This window comes from Pinus tabuliformis, chromosome 8 (assembly GCF_031772625.1).
Source record: "Pinus tabuliformis cultivar Carrire ecotype Pingquan chromosome 8, CPIR1, whole genome shotgun sequence".
NCBI classification, from domain to species: Eukaryota; Viridiplantae; Streptophyta; class Pinopsida; order Pinales; family Pinaceae; genus Pinus; species Pinus tabuliformis.
Window position 1 is genome coordinate 191615319 of NC_142294.1, and position 5896 is coordinate 191621214.

At 33.7% G+C, this 5896-nt stretch overlaps 1 pseudogene; it reads right to left on the bottom strand.

Moving 5' to 3' along the window:
* Positions 1 to 3575: 3575 nt before the first annotated feature.
* Positions 3576 to 5021, bottom strand: LOC149234776 (AT-hook motif nuclear-localized protein 22 pseudogene; annotated as a pseudogene).
* Positions 5022 to 5896: the final 875 nt, after the last annotated feature.

Below are 5896 nucleotides of genomic sequence, written 5' to 3' on the forward strand. Positions count from 1 at the left end.
TAGAATTGAGTCTAAAACATGACTTGCACTTTAATTTTCCTCCCTGCCATGAGATTTCTTGCTTAAGTAAATCTTCCCCGTGCTACTCGAGAATTCAGGGGTTCTCTCTCTCCTCAGATATCTTAGTGTTTACCAGTTATTTGGTCTTAACCAGACAGCCATAACAGACTTCCTCACCCTTCAGCATAGTCCCCTCCCATCCTTCTGATCTTAGATACCCTTATCCTCTTGATCTTTTCAGTAAAAATACTCTAAGATTTAATTTTGGTACGGATAACTGTCTCACATAACTAACTAACAACTAAAACAGTATTTACCAATAATTGCAAAATTCATCTTTCTATAACTAAATTTTAAAAATAGTTTATAATTTAAAAATAATAACACTCTGTTTGGTTGTAGTAAAAATAAATATTTACATTAATGGGAGATATTACATTTTTTTGAATGTTTGTCACCTATTTTCTTTTTATCTATAAACTAGATCACAACAAGAAATATTTCAAGCTTGAATTTTTTAGTATTCACAGATTTCACATTACATTGATCACCATTATACTCCACTTGAATTAATTTAATAAAAATTATAATTCAAAATATATAAAGGTAAAAATACATAATTTATAATATAATATAAAAGTACATAATTATTAACCGTTATATACATATCTTTTCAAAAATATATATAAATATATATAAACTGATTATTACTTTATAACTTGATGTAATTCTCAATATATTTACTAATTAATATATAAAAGTTTTTCTAAAATTATATATACTATGTCAAATTTGATATAAACTTTTATGCCAAAGTTTGATATGAACGTTATATATATTTATGTACTTGAAAATTAAAGAATGAAAATATTGAATCATACTTTGTGAAACTTTAAAAACATTGGATATATTAATTAGTCAACCAAGTGTGTCTTGGTTTTTATGAAAGATACTATAAAGATGCTTTTGTGTTGTCATTTCTCTATTCCAAACTTAATTATGAGAAAGATTGGACAAATGTTAGGAAAAATTAAAGCTATATATAAATATAATTGAAATTGTTATTTTTTATTAAATAATTATTTTGTTTATATTTAAATTAATTTTTATATTAAAAGTTGTTTTTTAATATAATTATTTTCTAAATTAAATATATTTATATTAATTATTTCTAAATTTTAATAGGTGTTTTAATTTGGGAACAAGTTTCCAAAATTTTAACTAATAGATAAAATCTAAGGTTTTGATTTATTTCAAAAAATAATTATATTTTTTTTATTTCAATCTGATGAATCCAGAGCTATCATTGTTTCACCATCTTCCTCATGAGCTGAACAAAGGGATTTCCGAGTAAGAGCGCACAGTAATGGTAATGAAAGTTTCCCTGTGGGTTTTGATGGTTACCATTTGTGACTGCAGGAACCTTTCATTCTTGTGAAGACTAGATGAAAAATATGGGTTTTGCACTCAGCTTTTGAAGCATGCGTGCTCGCAACATTGTTATACAAAATCTCCTTGAAGGCGAAAATAATTTTGTATGGATTGTGCCGAAACTAAATGCGGTTTTAAAATCAAAATCAGGAGGAGATGATTAGATGTGTAATGACAGAAGAGACGAAGTATGTCGAATTCCAATTGTACGGAGAGTATAAAATTTCCGTTGTATGAAATTATCCAAAGACTTACATTGAAAATTTTTCTTCGTAACATTTCGACTCGATCAATTGATTAATTTATTTTTTCTTCATAAATTTTCTTCATAACATTGTGCGTGTACTGTAATATATTCATATTCGTGTATATTCGTTGATATGTGTTTAGTAAATTTTATATACCGGTACAAAAATATGTGCACCAACAGTGAGAGAGAACCTACTTAAGGAGCGTCTGAAAGTATTGCAGAATCTTATTCCCAATGGAACCATGGTAAATGAGTTCGGCGACATTTCAATTAGGGTGTTTAGATCATTTGTATTTTCATATATCTTCTCAATGAGTGGGTTTGGTTGAATTCTTTCATTCTTGACTTATTGCATTTTCTATATTTAAGCTGAGTCAAACAGAACAAAACCTTGTGGTCACCTAAAAAATAAACGGAGGGCTGAGAGCTGACCGTCGGACAAGGGAGCAGCAGCGGGAGCCTAGTCAGTCCTATTGTCATTATCAGCAAGGCAGAGAAAAAAAACCTGTAAATTACGTTAACTTTTGGATAAACGATGCAAAGAATGAAAGTCAAATTAAATCCGGGGACTCATTTAGTTGTAAATTTTTTGGCTAGGTGTGCGAAGTCTAGCGATACGTTTTACAATATCTCTTTCCTTGCACATTCTGGAATGCCAGAATTCTCTACATGGTATTGAATCTAACAATGGTGTTATTTATGGTTATAAGTTTTTGTTAATTAATGATAGTGATGGAGGTTGCACAAACAAATTTTGGAGTTAGCCTAGAATGTTTTTAAGACGAAATTTTTTTTTATTAAAATTTTTTTATTATAATTTATTTGTCAATCTGGTAGAAATAAGACTTTCAAAATATATGAACTAACATGCAGTCAAAAGTGAAGATGGAAATACGAACTTTCAAAAACAATAAAAAATGACAATTTAGTTTTTTAAATAATATTAAAAATATATAAATATTTTATGAAATTAAATATTAGAGAATATATTAGTCAAAGTTCAACTCAAGAGAAATCAAAACTTAATCAAGAGAAGTCAAAGGAAATTACTAATGTGCCAATAATAACTTTATAATTGTTTGATTTTAGACTTTTGTGATCCATACTGATTTTGATAAATTCTTTGGCATTAATCACATTATGGTTTATGATCAAGACAAAGGCTAAAGGTTTTTATATCAATAAGAAAATGTTTTTATTATATATGTTTAAAATTTACATGATATCTATTATTAACTTTACTGATAACCAAAATCTATTTTCTCTCTATATTAAATTTACACACTAATTAAAACTGTAAAGGTTTTGTTAATTTTTTATTTTTTTTCCCTTCAGTATTGAAAACCCTTTTCACGATTATTCAACATAGTCATGTCTTGTGACTAGAACCCCGGTGAGGAAATTATCATTAAATCCTCCCAACTACCCTGGCTATACATCATTAACTGAAAGTTTTATTATTTTCTCTTTAAATTTTCAAATCCTTTTTTTAAATGGTATATAATACATTTATAAACTAATAATAAATTCTGACATTTATAACATGGAAACAAATAATACTTCTTAACCTAGAATATCTAATTAAAAATTCCGACATTTATAACATGGAAAACAAATAATACTTCTTAACCTAGAATATCATCCTCTCCCCTTTAGAGAGAATACGATGTATAACTCCAAGTCAATTCCAATTAATATTTAGATCTTAGATTTGATTTCAATGATATATTAAAAAAATAATATGCATCTCAATATAATTAATATAGACAATCACAACCTAATGTCAATATATACACAAACGGATCGCTAAGTAAGCGACCACAGAGACTAGGATGCTACAGCCGTTATAGTTTCTTCTATTTCTCTGTTCTTTCTAAAAGCCTAATACAATCCATTTACTTCTACTTATCTGTTCTCTATAAAAGACTAATACAATCCATTTACATCTCAATATAATTAATATAGACCATCACAACCTAATGTCAATATATACACAAACGGATCGCTAAGTAAGCGACCACAGAGACTAGGATACTTACAGCCGTTATAGTTTCTTCTATTTCTCTGTTCTCTCTAAAAGCCTAATACAATCCATTTACTTCTATTTATCTGTTCTCTATAAAAGCCTAATACAATCCATTTAAGTACTGCCAACGATATATCCTTTCGGGCCATTCTCTCTCCTGAATCTGAATTGAAGGAGCACTCCTCCCTCGTCTAGAACCATCCACAACTATAAATTAGCAGCGCCTTCTTCTTCTAGAACTATCCAGAAGTATAAAGCATAACGAAACTGTACTCATAAATATCAATATTGCAATTGACAATTTCAGTGGAAATAACATTCAGGGTCAGTGACTTTAAAATAAATTCTTGTCGACATACAATCGTTAGGCACACCACCTACCTGATGGCTTGAGTCCGATAGCTCAAAAACGGGGAGGCCGTGCAGAGACCTGTGAGGTATAGACGCAATCATCTTGTAGAGGTACCCAGTTGGTAACACAATTTGGAGGCACGTTGTACATGACTGGTGTATCGCTCTGTAGTGGAGCAGCAAGGGTCGAGGGCTGAGACTCTAATTCGATAGGCGGCTGCTGATCCTCATCCACAGGGAGGTGCTGATAAGTAGCATCCATAAAGGAAACCGCGATAATGAGGACAGGACCAGAGGCCATCAGCGCACCCACAACATTACCTACCACTATCTCTCCCTGGCCGCCGGCTAAGTGAATCGTGAGGCCGGACGCCGCGGGATGAGAGGGCGGCAGCAGAAAACCTCCCGACAAGGAAAGGATCTCGAAGCGACCTCGTAGAGACACGATCCTGCCAGGCGCCGCAGGTTGGCGGAGGGTTACATTGCTCACGATTCCGGTGCCGCTTAAAAGACAGAGTCTCTGCTGCCTCCTTCGGGCGAAAGTGGCCACGCTCTCTCCCACGTCGCAGCCGTTAGAGATTTCAATCACATGGGCATGGAGGGCGTTAGGGTTTTCCCTGGTCATCATGATAATGGAGGGTTTGGGCTTGTTCTTGGAGCCAGCAGGCCTGCCTCTCGCTCTCTTGGGCCCAACATCATTACCCACCGGAGCTCCTTGGTGTTTAGGATCTTCTCTGCATCTTCTTTTGCCTCGGCTGCTTTTTCCACTGCTCTCTTCCACATAGGAAGCCTGCATGGTCCAGTGCTCCGACCGCGTGCCTGGCTCCTCCATAGCACCACCTCCTTTGCTACTCCAGTCTCCGCATTCAGATCCGAACATGCGCGTCAATTAGAGCCGAACAGCAAAAGCAGAATCATAGATATGGAAGAAGAGGGAATCGATCCCGCAACTCGCAGCTGGAGTTCTCAGTGGTGCAAAATGGCGAGAAAGGAAAAGACGCAAAGATAGGATACTGGGCAGTGGAGCGTGTAATGGATGGGAACAGCGTCCGCGTGGCTTGGTCCTCTAATGAGACAAGGTGGGGTGGTTATGGACCCTACCTTGTCTCATTCGCGGACAAATACTTCAATAGTTCAAAATAGGATTCTGTAGGTCAGAACCCTATCACAGTACATGGCTCATACATGTCGTCTTTGATTCCTAAACGCTGCATAGAAGCATTACAGGTTTCATGGTATTCCGTTATCATATATATATATATGCTTTTTTTTAAGCTCCTCGAGAGGTTCTATTATAATAAAAATATATATATATATATATATATGATTTTTTTAAAGCTCCTCAAGAGATTCTATTATATTAGAACAAAAAAAAATTGAAGTTTCATTGAGAGATTTCTATTATAAAAAAAGTCTATACTGATTCATCCTGGCACGGCCGCCTCTCGAGACAGGCCTTCTTCAGAAGCAAGCTATAATTTCATAGGTAGAAAGGTTTCTTTTATAAATGTTTTTCCTTCGAGTTTTATTGAGAGATTTCTATTATCAAAAAATATATATATACTGATTCACAATGCCTTTCGAGAGATGGGCTTCTTTCAAAAGAAAGCTATAATCTCACAGGGAGGAAAGTTTCCGAAGATGACAAACAGGGTTACAAGTAACAGAATTAAGCAAAACAGTATGATTTTTACAACATTTTAGTCCTTTATACAAAACCAAAACATCATTTTAGTCCTTGATATAAAAGCAAAAAAGAAACCAGAATCTAACAAACATCCAAAACGTGCTCGAAAGGAGAGCGTCTAGATCACTATCCAGGAGAGTTGTGACACCTT